At 40.7% G+C, this 17,067-nt stretch overlaps 1 protein-coding gene across 2 annotated transcripts in view; it reads right to left on the reverse strand.

The window, feature by feature from the left end:
• The window catches only part of TNPO1 (transportin 1), an 86,191-nt gene extending 69,360 nt beyond the window's left edge, over positions 1-16,831 (reverse strand). For both annotated transcript variants that reach the window (XM_038171031.2, XM_038171030.2), the window contains exon 1: positions 16,588-16,831. The gene's annotated coding sequence lies outside the window, so the exon portion shown is untranslated. The remainder of the gene's footprint in view (positions 1-16,587) is intronic.
• Positions 16,832-17,067: the final 236 nt, after the last annotated feature.

The raw sequence follows: 17,067 nt of genomic DNA on the forward strand, positions 1-17,067 counted from the left end.
TACAAACAAGATTGGTATGCATTCCTGAAGGTATAACTTTCAAACTTCCAATAGAAAAATGTTCCAAAAATAATGATAGTTACAGGCCAAGAGAAAATAAACAACATCCCTCAGGAGCTGAAAGGCATACTGACATCTTTGTCTGCAAGAAGTTCAATGGATGTGGGTCTACTGAAGTCATCAACCCCACTTATGTTGGAAACTAAGGGAGGGAAACCTCCGTTCTTAAAGGAGCATCTGTTGTCACTTGAGGCTAAAGAGGAAATGAGGCCAGTGACTGAGAGTTTTTGAAGAAGGGAATTTTAACTCCCTCATGAACCTCCCTGTAACACACCATCATCACCAGTAAAGAAGCCCAATCCTGGCCCAGAAGGAAAGCCGGTTTTCAGATTTGTGCAAGACCTAAGGGCAAGTAACAATGGGTAGAATACCCCACCCAGTAGTCCATGATCCATCAATTATACTAACCTTCTCCATGGCAGATGCTAAACATTTTTCTATAAGTAATTTGTGTGCACTTCCTTTAGCATTTCAATTCACATATCAATATATATTTGCCTTTAACATGGGAGGGGCAACTAATGATATAGATGAGATTACTGCAGGGGATTGCAGGATCACTTCCAATATTTCCAAAGATTTAAGTTACAGACTTGCCGAATGTTGAATTACCAAATAATTCTGCACTGACTCAGTATGTTGATCATCGGCAAGTTGCTAGTTCTAATCAGGAAAACTGCGTAACATTAGAAAGGCTTTACTGGTTTCTTCAGTTAAAAAGGCCACCATGTTTTTCCCAGCTAAATCTCACAGGGAAGAAGTAGAATATATAGGATATGTGTTATCTGGAAAAGGTGGTGGTGTGGTTTAACCCGGCCAGCAGCTAAACACCACACAGCCGCGTGCTCACCCTGCCTCCTCCCTCTCTGGGATGGGGGAGAGAAACGGGAAAGTGAAGCCTGTGAGTTGAGATAGAGACAGTTTATTAAGACAGGAAAATAATAATTATGATAACAATAATGATGGTAATAGTACTACTAATGATAATGTGTACAAAACAAGTGATGCATAATGCAATTGCTCACCACCCACTGACCAATGCCCAGCCTAACCCCGAGCAGCTGGCCCCCCACCCCACTAGCCATCCCTATCTATTGCTCAGCATGACCCCATACGGTACGGGATGCCCCTTTGGGCAGTTGGGGTCAGCTGTCGTGGGTCTGTCCCCTCCCAGCTCCTGCTGCACTCCCAACCTGCCCTCTGGCAGGACAGAGCAAGAAGCTGAAATGTCCTTGGCTTGGTGTAAGTGCTGCTCTGCAACAATTAAACCATCAGGGTGTTACCAGCACTCTTCTCATCCTAAGCCAAAGCATAGCACCCTACCAGCTACTAGGAAGAAAATTAACTATGTCCCAACTGAAACCAGGACAGGTGGAAAAATATCCAATTAGTGAATAAAAAACATTCAGATATGCTTAGGCCTCTAACAAAGAAACAGGTTAGAACATTTTTAGGAGTCGTAGGATTTTTGCAGATCCTTATCTTTGAAGAAACAGCAACACCATTGGTAGCATCCACACAAGCAGATGCTGAAGAACCACTGAAATGGACTTCAGATCTGAAGAAAGCATTTGATGACAGCACGTGCACTCAGGATGCCAAATTACAGTAAGCTGTCCCTTCACACACTTGTGTGTTAAAGGAGAGGAGTGTCCTCTGGTGCTCAGACTCTGGGCAGCCAGATGTGCCCCCAGTTGCTTACTGTCCAGACCAGTTGCACCCAGTTATTAAAGTGACAAAGGTATGTATCAAAACAATAGCCTCGGAAGACTGATGGCAGAAAAACAGGGGAAGATTGTGTTAGGACACCCACTGACTGTAAACACCCCACATGATGTCGAACTGAGGTTCACTAAATCGTCACCTGTTGAGTTTTCAGAGACTCCAGCAGTACGAATTGCTGTTGCTGACAGCAGAGAAGCAACACCTTGAACCTGGGTGATGGGGAACCACATTGTGACTGTACAGAGGTCACCCAAAATTGAGAAAAGGTAAGAGCAGACCTCACAGACATGCCCTGCCAACTCCAGACTTTTGCAGGCCGATCACCTTGGGATCAGAAGTAACAGGGTATGCCACCCTCCTGACTCAGCACAAGGTGCTAATGGCAGAGCCTGTTTCTCCCAGACACGATGCTCCAGCAGCCGAGTTGGCAGCCCTGGCAGAAGCCTGCAGGGAAGCACATGGGAACAAAGTGAATAGCTACAGGGACCTGAAGTGTGCTCTTGTACCCATCTGCCACGCTACAGGACAGGACAGTTGTGGAAACAAGGGCGTTTTGTGACCTCCAGAGCTCCAGCAGTGGCTGGAGAGCAAATGCTGAGCAGATCAAGGATTTGTTAGAAGCCATCAGCCTCCCAGAAAAGACCTCCCAAAAAAGCGTGATGCATCCAGCAGCGCACAGTGAAGAGCAGACTCTTCCAGCTGGCAGTGCAGATGGCAGGCAGTCAAGCTCCCATTAAAAGATGTGGTGACCGGGTCTGGAGCTCCAGGCAACATCGACTCCGAGCAGGGCAGCCATTTCACAGCCCAGGCTTCAAAAAGCTTACACGAAACATCAGCTATCACCCAACAACTGCATAACCCTACCACACGCAATCGTCAGGAAAAACTGAAAGAATGAATCAGAGCCTGAACCATGTCTAAAATTTGTGCAGAACCCAGTCTGATGTGGCCAGATGCCTCACCAGTCACTTCAATGCACGGAAGACAGAGGCATAACCAAAGAGTGTTAACACCAGCTGAGGTATCATTTGGGAGAAATCTGCAGGTTCTGAATGCTTACACTGCAACAAAGACCAGCTTGTTGGATGGGGATGAAAGGTTAGCTCAGTGCAGTGGAGCTCCAGAAGAAGATAAAACCCTCCCAACACCAAGCTCAGCTACAGCAACCAGTGCTGTCAGGAGGGAAAATGCACCTCTGTGAACCAGCAGATTACGTGCAGGTGAAAGAACATGAATGGAAAAGCCAGTTAAGCCCAAGGTGGGAAAGGCTCTTTTTGGTGTTGTTAACTTTCTTTTCTGCAGTATTTGTAATAGGGCAAAACACTTGGATACATCACTCTCATGTGAAACTTGTCACGACAGGAGAAATCAAGGATCTGTTAAAAATTAGGCTGAAAAAAAAAACAAAAACAAAACAAAACAAAAAAGTGTGTGGTTCAAGATAAGTAAAATATACTTAACAATATTACGATGAATGTCAAGACTGTATTTACTGCTAGCAGTATTATTGTTAATTCTTAGTCATCGTTGAGAATAAAGGCAAAGGGAAAGATGAATGCTACTGATTTATGGAAGCAGAGAAAAACAAAAGCAACTTTCCAGTTAGGGGTGAGCTGAGACAGACTGTAAGAACAAATACAGAATAAAGATTGGATTAGGTTAGGAAAAAAAAAAAACAAAAACCCAAAAAACACCCTCCTATTATTCCATAATCAAGAGCTGACAAAGCACTGTGAAAAATGCTGTTTGAAGATGGGATATTCAATTCCAAATTGCTCATTAATCAAGGCATTTTTATAAAGCACCACTATAATATCTTTAAGAAATATTCACCCAAAGCCATAGTATCAACACATCCTATTGTAACTGTTAATTTTGTTGTAGTTCTGTTGAATTTAATGACGCTGCTGTTTCTGTGTGCTGCTTGCTCACACGTGAATATGCAGGACCCATTTTTGAAGTGCTCATGCATCGGTATTGAAGAAGATACAGGCCTGGAGCTTCCCCCACAAGAGAAGTGGGGACTGCAGGGAGGTGGCAAACCGCTCTGCTCTGCCCTGCTCTGTGTGAATTGCTCTGCAGGGAAGAGCTGCCTGTTTCACCTGGAGTTTGGCACCGCTTGCTTTGTCTCTGCCAGTGCCACAATCACTAGCCCAAGCATGTTGGTGGATGCTGGAGGAGCAAACCCACGGTGTGATGAGACACCCAAAGTCCCATCTGAGCAAACTTTGGATAAACTTTAGTATCAACTTTGCAAACCTGCCTGTTTCCTCCTTGTTACAGAATGTCCCAAATCACTTCTGTAACGCACCTCATTCAAAATCCAGTACTTAGGAGAGTTAGCTCCAAACTCGAGGCAGGTTTCAACTCTTGCTTCTTCCTAGGGCAACGAAGCCAAAATTTTCTGAAAGTGTCCTTACTATCATATCACAGTGTACTTAGTGCTAAATCTTTTAACCTCTTTTGTTTTCTGTTATAAACAGATATTAAGAGGAACTTGGATTAAAAATTACTTCCTAATTGAGAAATAATACTCCAAATACAAATATAGGCAGCAAAAATAGTCAGGAGATTTATAACAGAACACCCTCCCCACCCTTCCAGTCGTCTCAGTGCACTGAAAAGAGAAAGAGGAGAGACTGGTGACACCCTGCTGACACCCTGCCAAAATAGTTTTGAACTAGTAGGCAGATATCCCATCCCTCAAATGTCTAAGCCTCCAAGCCGTAACATTGGGAAGTACTTCTCACTGCTAGCGGTTTTGAAACTAGTTTCAAATACCTATTCTCTAATCAAAATTAATTATCAAATTTGCCCCAATTTCAGAATATTTTTGTGGTTTCAGCCCCTTTAACATTTATAAAATCATTCCCTGTCTTTAGTTTTACCGCATTGGAAAAGTTGGATTTTTTTTTTTTTCCTATTAGACAGCAAATTCTAATAGCTACCTTCCTTCTTTGTACAAAGTACAGGCACTGCTATCTGTAAAATAACGTGTTTAATAACGAGAATCAATCATCCAATCCACTGCTACAATCCAGGCTTCCAAGTTTCCACACAGACTGCTTACAGTGTGCCTCTGTATCTCTCTGCATAGGTTTGTATGCACAGGGGGAAGAGTAGATAACTGATATTCCATAATAGATCTCTACATAAACCCTCTTATTTCAGGCTAAGAGTGATGTGGATTAAGCTAAGCAGAAAAAAAGCTCTCAAAACAGAATAAGCGTGTCTTTGCAAAAGAGCTCATGCAGAATAGCTATCACTACACCATTTTGCAATACCTTCTGCCTGGAGGCATTTCTTAAGCTTTCAGTTAAAAAAAAAAAAAAAATGCTGGTAGCCCTCCCATCAAAGGTATCAAAGGAGAATACATCATAAAACATTTAGGGTGGTGTGACACATGAGACAGAAGTGGTACTTTTTCTGGTAACTAAGGGCACAGGAAACATTTGTGTGTGTTCTTGGGTGCCAGAGGACAACAAAAAGCAAGGACAGCACCTACAGGAAACCCACCCAGTGGAATGTAAGAAAAGTCCAACACTATCCCAAGTACAATGGCATGCCTTGGGCTCAACTAAAAATGTTGTGGAATGTACTGAACTATCTGCTTCTTTCATTGGTTTAAGACCTTTGAAGGTACACTACCAGCAATATTCAAACCAGCAAATATACAGGTTCTCACATAATACAATTTCAGAGTTGAGTACAGTTATTTGACTTTAATTTGCTATTGTCATTCATTCCTTGCTGCTGGTAGGTCCAGGAGTAGAATAAGAACCTGAAGAAGCTAAGGGAAATTATGTTAGCCTCCTATCCTATTGAGACAATTACAGCTATAATCAATTTTGTCTTATGCTGCACGACATATTAGAAATTGTGTACATGTGCTATTGATCCCATAATAAAACACCTTGTAATGAAGCCAAACTCTTAATTTTCTGGAAGACTGGACATTTCAATATGGGTGGCAACTAAGCCTGTAACATGATTTGCTCTCCATGGAATACCAGCTTGAAGATGAACTTATTTTGACAGTACCTCCAGTTGTGATAATGCACCTGCTCAGGCAATCTGCTCGACTGTTGCTTTTGGCAAACGGAGAGTTCTGGCTTATCCTGTGGCATCACTGTCCACGACTGTGTTTTATTTTCCCAAAGGTGACAAGCAGTATATATTTTTGCAGATAGTGTCCACAAAAAAGCCTGTACTGTGGGATCCCACTGATCAGATAAAATAGTATGTATAATAACCTGCTACCGTAATTACACTCTTCGGACAGAAGTGTGTTCCTTATTTAATGGATACCTCTGACTGCTCCTCACGTATTCAGCAAGCATATAATAAAGTGCAGAGAAATGCAGCTTCTGTATATCTGGAGGGGCCAAACCACCACATCACTGCAGACAAGATGGATGATAGGCCACAGCATGCATGAACACTTGAAACCTTGTAGAATAGTTAATTAAGACTTAACCCAAATTAGGCTTACAAACATCAACACACAGCACAGGCTGACATACAAGTGAAAGCTAAAAACAAAGCCTGTTGCAATTGTTGGGTTTGATTACATGCACGACATCACCAACTGCAGAGACAGAAACCTGTTAAGCTGTCACCAGTTTGGAAATCATCAGGGAAGTTTTGAATTCTACTTTGACAGAGTAAAACATTGCTCTTATAATTCAGTAAAAAGTCCAACCGACTGGACAAGCGGTAGGCGAAACTGCAAAGATCTCTTGATTTGAAATGCCTTTGATCAATTCATCTTCTGGACAAGGAAACCCCCATTGCAATCACACATACTACACAGTAAAATGGTAGCACATGTTCTTAATGCTGACAGTCAAAAATCTGAAATTGAATCAATGACTGACAAAATCATCACCTCCTGAATTTGTGAGGGATGATGCCAGATCTATCAGCTGCAGTATGATATAGTGCAACCTCCTCTCCCCAAGCTTCTTTAGTGCAACCTCCTCTCCACAAGCTTCTTTCTCTAACTTCAAGAGTACCTAGATTTCATATAACCACTCAAGAACCATACAAGCCTCTTTAATTGCCTAACATGAAAGGGATTTTTGAAGGTATGGAAAATGATAACTGAGAATAAGGAAGTCAAAGTGGAATGCTCTGTCCTGGGTAACAAGCTCCACTCATTATTGTTAACAGGCAAAATCTACTTCAAGAATTACTCCAGCCTTTGAATACCACCCCCACCTTGAAGTTCCAGGGTCTTATCTGAATTTCACCTGCCACACTGCACATCTGTAGTTCAGGATGTGCTTTTTACCAGATTAAAATCTTTCAGGCATACCGAGATTAGTGTCAGGTACATATGAACCCTGTTCAACCTCCTATTTAAGTAAAGTTTATTTCTCATAGCTGTAGGAAACAGAGCAGCTGGTGTCTGCTGCAAGATTTTGGTTGAACGTGAAACTAATCATCTGTAACTGATGATTCAGACTGTCCCAAGGCAGATAAAAATAAAGTTATACATAGCTTTTGAAGTTGTTTTTCATTAATAGATCAGAACTGAGACCTTTGAAAATATTTGAGGAAAGTAGCAGAAATAATTAAAAAAATGAAGTTACAGCCAAAAAAAATCACATTCGTGGATGAGAATGATAGAAGACAAAAGAGATGTGGTCCCTGAAATTTTAGCATTTACTTTTATTCAATTTTGTGCTCATCCTCATCAAACAAGGGGGATTAATTAAACAAACAAACATGAGATACTTATCTCCTCCTGATGTGTGTTTGACAAAGTGGTCCTAACCCCTGAAAGCCTAAGAAGGAAAGTCAGAGAGACTTCTGCACTGCTCCTCTAGGAGCAACAACGTTCAGCCAAGCCAGATGAAACCTTTGTTTGAGGTCCCTTGGCCTAGCCATGTGGTAAAGGTCTCTGTGCTCTTTCAAAAACTTATAGAAAGGAAGTCCTCTCCTGCCCGGACAGTACAGAAAAAGCACTTCGCAGCAAATGCTAAAGATAGTAGACCTCATTGTGGTGTAATGCCAGGTTTGGGGAGGTTTTTGGATCCGAAAAAGAGTGCATTGCTTCTTTAAAACTACTTCATTCAAAATAATTGTGAATAAATAAAACTTACAAACTTGATGATCCAAGTAACTGGCTCTCTGTTTTTAAGCTTTATATTACGATGAACGGAAATACACCAGTTTTCTAACTACAGTTAAAACATAACTCTAAAAAACAGCCATTAATGCAAAATATGTATAAATAACTATCACAAACTAGTTTAACCAAAATGGTTTAAGACTTTTTGTACAACTACACCATAAGTCATTCAGTAGAAATATCTTTAATATTTCTTATATAAAAACACAATGATTAGGAATCTAATCAAGTACTAACAAACATGTAAAGGTACAAAGGCCCTCCTGCTAGCTGAAAGAGGTAACAGACGAGACAAATGGTGCATTTATTTTTAAGTCTGTTTTGATGCATAAAGGAGATGAGAATGATTTATTGAGGAAAAGAAAAACTACAAATGTAATACAAGATTAAAATGGTCTTCTCGCAGTAACCACTGGCACCAGCTACAAAGGCATGAGTACAAAGGATGTCTTCAAGAAGCGAGGAGTCTCCTCCAGTCAAAACCCAGGCACTATTAGGAAATCAGTAAGGGGGCTGAAGAAACATGTTATTAGGCACAAAGATGTGGTTTGTCAGAATTTATTTTTATTTTTACTTCTTGACAAAGTATCTTGAAGCCAGGGATGCAGAGAATCCAGCTGTTTAATTACTTAACGTTTATTAAAGCATTCACACACAGATCATGCATCAAGACACAACTATCAGCAATACTACCACCACTGTGAGGTCTGTCAGTGACGGTAACGGAGGTGCTTTGGTGGCATTTGCAACACTGACAGCAATGCCATACGCTAAACCAGCGTCACCAACCGTTTTACTAATATTTTGTTCCCCATGTGGCTGATGAATTTCCTTACTGCGGTAAGTGATTTATCTTAGGTCTTTATGATGCTGTTGACTCAAGGAAATGACATGATTAGGGTTTATATTAATCTCTGTGTTACTCTAACAAGCTTGTATCTGTCTTACACAGTGACTAATTGGAGTCATATTCAAATGTGCAGAACGAAAACAGAACTTAAAGACTTAAAAGGCATCAGCTCAAAGCAAGAATTCAATCTTTTGCCCTGTGAGCCTGAGTACAGTTGTCTGGCCTTCCCTAATCTCTGAAGTCAGATAAATATTCTGAAATTCCATCCTCCTGGATGAATGAGCAAATAATTACTGATTTGGAATGAATCTCCTTCCAAAAGGAGACAAAGCCATGCATGTGATCATGAGTGAGGAGAACAAGCTAATACAATCATACGTATAAACAAAAGAAACTGAAAAAGATGCCCTAACCAGTTTAATCAAGGAAGTGAAACTCTGAAGACAAGTAAGCAATTAAAACGATCTCACCAAGAGACATAAGAAATGACTGCAGGCATTCCTTGTATTTTAAGGCTTGAAGGAGAGGGTAAAAATGCAGGGTAAAGGTGGAAGTACAGGCACAAACACATAGCCCACCCAAATTGTTCCTGCATATACATACAGAGTGAAATTTACAAATACATTATTTTTTCCTTCTCCAAGTATCAGTATTTTAAGATGGTAAATAAAACAGAGTTGAAATTATTACTGTTTAAAATAAGAAAACAGTACTATCCAAGCACTTCAACATTAACTCTACAGGAATTTTGTAAACCAAATATAAAATATATTTAGAAATTAAAATGTTATTAAAAATTCCTTTAGAAAATGTTTAAGTTTCATCTGACCAGAACAATAAATCTCACGAGATAATCTGGTAAGGAAAAGAATACCACCTATATAGTGGAGACTATTCCAGTTAAGAGAGGCACACTGTATATGGAATACAAATTGATATTTCAATAGAAGAATGCTTCACCTTTTTCCATTCAAGTTTACCCAGTCATATTTTAAATGCTCTTAAATGTGAAATATGAAGCTAAGATTTAAGAGAAGTCTTGCAATTTCAATCAAATAACATATTCAAGTTGCTATATCTTGAAGCAAACAGATACCACAGAGGAAAGCCTAGATACTTCTACACAAATCTTCATGGCCCTTTTCGGCAACAGGTGTTAAGAGATCACTGAATAACTCCAGGTGAACAGTGTCTGATTCAAGAAGAGGCACAAATGTGGGAAGCAATGAAAAGGTTGCATATAACAGTATAATTCTTATTCTTAATTTTTACTTTATTTCCTCATTTCTACTTGTATTTTTGAAAAAAAAAATCATTTTTATGACTGCATCTGTAAGACCACTAATCTTTGAAGCAATACTGAACCAGCATTAAGCACATTACACATAAAAACACAACACTGCAAATAATTTCACCGCCCTCCCAAAAATAAATTTGCAGGCATCCCATCTTTGTTGTACAATAACAGTGTAACCACCGCATGAAATATAAAACTACAGAGAGCTGAAACCAAAGTCAGTTTAAATTGATTACAGACAGAAGAAGAAGTTAATATCTCCATCCTATGTAACAGTTCTTATATACTATCGGGATGCAGAATCCAGGCTTCTTTTTTCCTGCTAGCAATACTAATGCTCTCCACCTCAAGGAAAATTTACCGGCAGGCAGCATCTTTTCTGTCATAATGCCCTTAACAAAATACACAAAAGGCATTACAAGCTATTTACCATCCTTTCTCAGATTCTACATAGAAATTTGGGTTTCAAAAAAGAAATTGCACTCCTTTGGTGCAATGTTTACAGATGCTTTGAGTCTGTCGCACAGTTCTCATTCTCCTTGTATCTTCCCATTACAAAACATTTGTCTTTTGTATTGTAATTCAGTTGTAAACCATAAGCAGAAGAGACTTATTTTGTTACTTCTGCCTAACATGTTAGAGCCTTAATTCATATGTGGAGCTCCTACTGTAATTTAAATATAAAATACTGTAGCCTAAATCTTTTTGCAATTTAATATTTTCTGTGTGGCATGACATGTCTGACAAACTCCTACTTCTATTTATTTTTCTTTCAGATTATGTTCCACAACAGAAATGTGTATTTGATAATATACTCATTTTAATAGTATTATTAATATATATTAATAATTCCTTTGTAAAACTTGGTGCTACTGTCATAGCATACCATCATTAACAGCATCAAAATTGCTCTCTATGGACAGGACCAACACTGACTTTAAAGAATTTCCTCAGAATTTCAAATTTGAGCTTAAAAAGCCCAACTATGGAACACAGAGTTCAATCACCTGCATACTTACCACTAAATTAGCATAATCTTAAGGATACCTGCATAATAACCAGCTTTCCCTAATATACATTTTCCTTAAGGTGTAGACAGGATAGCCGAACTTCTCTCAAGTAAAAGGATACATTTATCTTCATTTAGGTCTAACTAGATGCAAGGCTGAAGTAATCCTTTCTATATAATACTGTCACAACAATGTTGTTTCATTATTGAACGTCTTCTGGAAGACCCAAGATTTCAATTGTGATGAGGACATTACACCAGATATCCCAAATTCAGAGGAAATTCATGTCAGTGGTCATATGTCTTACAACCTACGTAGAAGATGCTCTAATGGATGTTAGAGAGTTCAAAAGCACACACTAGAGCATCTTTTCTAGAATTTCTACTGGCACATAATATTTTATTCACAGATACCAAGTTCTTCTATACTGGGTAACTCCTGAAAGGAACATCTCATCTTCTTATTTACCACTTTATCACAAAATCTCTTTATTATTTACTTGTGGCTTCTACTATTACTGCTGATAAAGCAAGAGGATTAAGTAATCTGTATGAAAAATATAAAATCATACACGCAGGGAAAACAATTTATATTATAGCTAAATATTTCTAACTATCATCTGAGAGTTGTGAAAATAGCCACTCTGATTATATCAATAACACGGGCCGGTTTTTAAGATCTCTGTTATAACATAAGCCCAACCTCTTTGGCCTCAGATATTGTACTTGTTTTCACAGGCATAGTTTTTCTTCAAACCTTCACGATGTGTACATGTGTGTTAAAGAAACTTTAAGTCATCCTTATGCCCAATTAAATCTGCATTATTCTGAATTCAGAAACATTCTGAAATGTGTTTATTGGACAATCCTCAGAAGGCAGCCTCTAATATCTTAACTTTTTTTTTTTTTTTGCTTTATTTAAAACAAGGAGAGTCTTACCCCGACAGAGATGAGATTATCAAAGACTCATTGTGCTCCATCAGACCTGTTATCTACCATAAAGAAAACAAAAAGCAAGGGCAACAACCTCGGTATCTGCTCATTCTTACTGCCAATATTAAAAAAAAAAATCTAAGTAAGGAAGACGTTAAAGCATATAGTTTCATATACTCTCTTCTTTCTTACCTAAAAGAAACCTGTCTTTCAAACACATTGTACAACTATTAAGGAGAAAGAGACAGAACTCAGAAGTGAGTCTTGCATATAACTGCCACTGTCTCATGAAATTCCCTAATCAGTATTGACTTATCCAACCCACAGCTTGAAAGATTGCTAATGGAAGTAATAAACAAAACAAAACATAACTTGAAATCTACACTACAAGTGAGGGAAGCTGTGAAAATACTGCCAATTATCAAACAATAAATATAGCACAATTTGTGCAGTCACTGACAGAATCAAAATAAGACAATCACTAGAACAGACAGTGTCTAGTCTAAAATATGCTTTCCTGGTAAATTAAAGATATATCACAGTCATAAACTGCAAAGTATATTACAGATACCCATTGGTTCAGAAAACAACTGTAATAGGGTATTAACCAGAAGCAAAATACTGCATGAAATCACAGTGTGTTACCCAGTTTTTAGTCAAGAAATACTTTCTACACTCTTCTACAGAGATGAGGTGGAAGAAGACATCAGAAAGGAAGCTGCCTCAAGTAGTTTAGTAATGTAACCAAATGCCCATCTGGATTTTTGCATATTAGAGGTGGAGAGATTTAACTAAGCAGGTATCTGAAGATGTGATACAGAAACTACACATATCTGCACCAGTGTATATACTTCTGTGTTAGAGAGAAATGAAAAGCAATCACTCATTTATTTATTTTTAAACCAATCATTTCCTCTCATTAGTTTGCCTACTTTAACCTGTTCTCCCAGGGGCTCCAAGAGCATATCTGCTCCAGATTCCAGTGCTTGAAGCCTTCTGCTGCCTGGCTTCTCACAAGTAAGTCAAGAATGTAATTACATGACTCTAACGTTCTTGTCAACACAACTGGTTCCCATTTGTTCAAAAGCTCCATTCAAACCTCACCTTGTTTGTTTTTAACTACTTGTTATGAGACTGAGTCAACAACTAAAGCTTTCACCTCTGATGCCAACTCCCTACTTATAGTACACATAATGGAGAGCACTGAAGTCAATCCTGGCTTGGAACCATGTAGCTCAGGGTTTGTCTATAGAAAATCACAACAATTCAGCTTAAACTTGTCTATGCACCAGCTTGCAAACCCCTGTGCAAAACAATTCATTTTAATTCAATGTTGGCTTAAGCTTTTTCTTTTCTTCTCTTCCACCCCCACCATTTTTTTTTTTAAAGGAATTACATCAGTTGAACCTGAGTCAAAAAACAGACTGAAATACAGGTATCTATTTGGACTTTTGCACTTAAGTTTCCTTAGTTAAAAAAGCAGACTTGTGTTTTTAGCCCCTGACAATAGACTTGCCTCTTGTCACCACCTGCATCCAACACCAATGAACAGCCCCACTGTCCCCAGGCGGGTCCACACTTCTGGCTCAGGACACAGGAAAAAGAGGAAGACATGGTGAAGTAGGATGAATGGGATAAGTGAGACAATAAGCACACAGGGGAAGCTGAAGTTCCACTTTGTGTTTGATGGATGTGAAGATTTGCAATTTGGGTGTGTGGTGGAGAAAGTATATGGCTTAAGTTTCAAATGAACATAAACATCTGCAGGTACATGTATGGATGGGACAGGTTAAGTATAAGCACTGGACTGCTTATACTAGTTTGGAACACAGGAATATGCAGCAGAAAAGCTCTGGTTTTGTGTGGTTAGGAAAAACATGATCCTGGATGCCAGAAGTTACATCTGATGACCACATACCCGTGAACTAGGTTAGGAATGCCCTGGTCTGTGCTACACCATCATTTCTGCAAGGATTTCCTTTCCATGTTTTAATACGCTAGCAGTTTTCTTGAATCTTTGTACCTACTCAGCTGCTATTTTCCATTCTCTGCCAAATACGTTGTCTTGCCTTTCCCTCTGCTTTTATGTTTAGCATTAGTCAATTATCTAATTTAAAGCATTTCATGGCAGGCTCTTCATAAGCATCGTATTTTGAAGGTTTAAGGATATTTTGCAAAAGCTTGTAGAAAATGCTATACAAAAATAAAATTACTTAAATTATTTAATAGTGGAATAATTTAACAGTAACATGTCAGATTTGATTTATTTAAAAAAATACAAAACCAGTTTATTTTAAAAACATTCAATATATAGGAAAAATACATAGGAAATAGACTTTTTGATTGTTTAAAATCAAACTCTGAAGGCTAAAAGTGACATGTAGAAGTTCATTTCTGTATCACTATAAGAAGCTACCTTCCATTGTATTCATGTTCATGCACAAACAAACGTTTATGTACAAGTTATACATAAGCATATGTATGTGAAATCTATCAATAGGTATAGAAAGCCAATCCAAATTATCTAAATCAATACTACGAACTAGTGGAAAGAAGTGGAATAGGTAAACAAAACATACATAACACACACACGTGTAACTTTTCACGTATATGTTAGATCATAGATCCAACAACATTGGGTCTACACAAGTAGATCTATCAATGAAAGATTTAAAACATAAAATCTTAGTATGAACTGCAGTCTTGACCTCGGGCCCCTATAGCATTTGCATATTATACATATATGAATACCCATTTTTATATATATTTTTTTCTGTCACATGTAAAATCTATCAACAGATGCAGAAAAACAATCTGAACTATCTAACAACACTGTGAGACTGTGGTAAGAAGTGGAATAGGCGAACAAAACATATTGTTACATTTAGTTTCAGATTCCATGAACATTGAAATATGTCAACTGACAGAATTGATTTCTGTGGTTAAAACTAATAAATCAAAGTCACAATGTAGTTAAGACATAAAAATAAAGGACAAGCAGTTTTATCCCTTTCAAAAACTAAGAAAAAGTCCTGCCCTGTTGCACGCTGGCAGAAACTCTACTGATAATAACATACTGACTTCATCTGAACATCTTTCACAGATGCATGGTCTAAATTTTTATATGACGATGAAAACACAAGTTCTACAAAAGGATCTCTTTACCAATGAGATATTTAAAAAATGAAATGTCAGAAGTGATTATCAGCTGCAATGAAGGAGGATTACCCTTGCCCTTCTGCTACTTTCCTTTATAGCCATGGCATCTTGGTGTGCTCAGAGCAGGGGCTGGAAGGAAAACTGAATTACACTCTACTCTAGCTCTGCCACTCTGCTGGACAGCTCTATATGTACCTGTCACCTAATTACACAGTAATTCAGTCCCTGAGTTTGCTGATTTACCCCATGAACCTGAAATTTAACCACATGTATAAGTTCCGGTTTAGGGACTCTTGTATGTGGATGTTCAAGAGAACATGGATACAGATATCCCAGAAAAAATGCATGTTAGATGATCTAAGCCTACATTCATAAACACAGCATTGTTATTTTCACCTTCTTGTCACGAGGCACGCTGAGCTCAGTTCAGCAGCTGCTGTTACATCTATATCAATTTCTGAAGTCACTGAAATGTGTGTCACAGCCTGCATGCAATAGTAAACACGGTCCTTTATCAATATTAATTCTAATGAGAGCCTACTTCAAGGCAGAGTAAACTGCTTTTTTTTTTTAACCATTTTTTCCCCCCAGAATTATAATTTTTGCTTTGCACTATGCTGCTCGGAGTACAGGCTAGCTATTTTGAAGAAACGCACTTTAAAGTAATCTTGATCAAACAGAAACTCTTCCCAATTGCGGGCACCTTCCCTCCATCCTCCCACATACCACCCAAAAATAACCGAAATTCACACAGCAGATGCAAGACGAGGACTTTCAGAAACAGACCATCCACTGTCATTCTGGAGCATAGCTGAGACTCTCGGTTAGCTACACGGGCTCCAGTCCCTACCAGGGGACCCTTGTATGGTCAGGGGCATGCGATTATTGTCCTCCTGTTCGTTTGCTCGTGTCCTGCAGGGACACAGCTCAACCTTTTGTTGGGTGAGCGCTGTGAGCACCGGCGGAGTGCCGAAATACCACGTTAGGGACTGCTGGCGCAGGCAGGACAGCAAACAAACCCCTTATGAACCGACCACCCGCAGCAGAGCAAGCAGGAGGACTGACTGTCTATAGAGGGAGAAAGCAGGGAGCCTGCAGAAAACCACCCCAAAACCACTCGGGCCAGCTCACCCCGCGGTGGCCCCGCAGGCTGCAGCGGCGATTTCCCGAGAGAGCCCGAACCGCCAGCCCTGCGTGCCGGAGGGGAGGCACCCGTGTCCCTCTCGCACTTCGCAGCGGGACCCCACCGAGCCCTGCCCGCTCGGCACGACCCCGCAGCCGGTGCCAGGAACCGTGGCCACGTCGCTAACCCCCGGGGCTGCTTTCACTTCCTCGGCCAGGAGATGGCCGTGTGCCGCCACCCCAGCCCACCCCAGCCCATCCCATCCCATCCCGCCCCTCGCAGCGCGGACACCTACCCACAGCATCCCACAGCCCGGCGGCAGGGGCGGGGAGCGGCCCGTGGCGGCGCGGCTCAGCGCGGCGCGTCCCGGTCCCGGCCCCGCTCCCGCTCCCGGTCCCGGTCCTGCTCCCAGCCCGGTCCTCTCCCCCCGGCGGCTGCGCGCCCCGAGGTGCCGCGGCCCCGAAATGGCCGAACAAAGGCGGCCCCGCTCCGCCGCCGCCGCCGCCCCTCCGATTGGCCGCGGGGCGGGGCGAGCCCAGGCGGGCGGGGGCGGGCGGGGGCGCCGCTCGCCGGTAACCGTGGCGACGGCGGCCTCGCCTCGCCTCGCCTCGCCCGCGGCTGGGGGCGGCCGCAAGATGGCCGCGCGGCCGGGCCCGGGCACGGGTGGGCCCGTGTTGAGGTGTTGTTGCTCTCACGCTAGGCTCTGGCGGGCGTGTGCCCCCCTCAGAGGCCAGCACTCGGTGTGGGGTCTCCCGAGCCGTTGCCTCCTTCCATG

Source organism: Anas platyrhynchos, chromosome Z (assembly GCF_047663525.1).
Source record: "Anas platyrhynchos isolate ZD024472 breed Pekin duck chromosome Z, IASCAAS_PekinDuck_T2T, whole genome shotgun sequence".
NCBI lineage: Eukaryota > Metazoa > Chordata > Aves > Anseriformes > Anatidae > Anas > Anas platyrhynchos.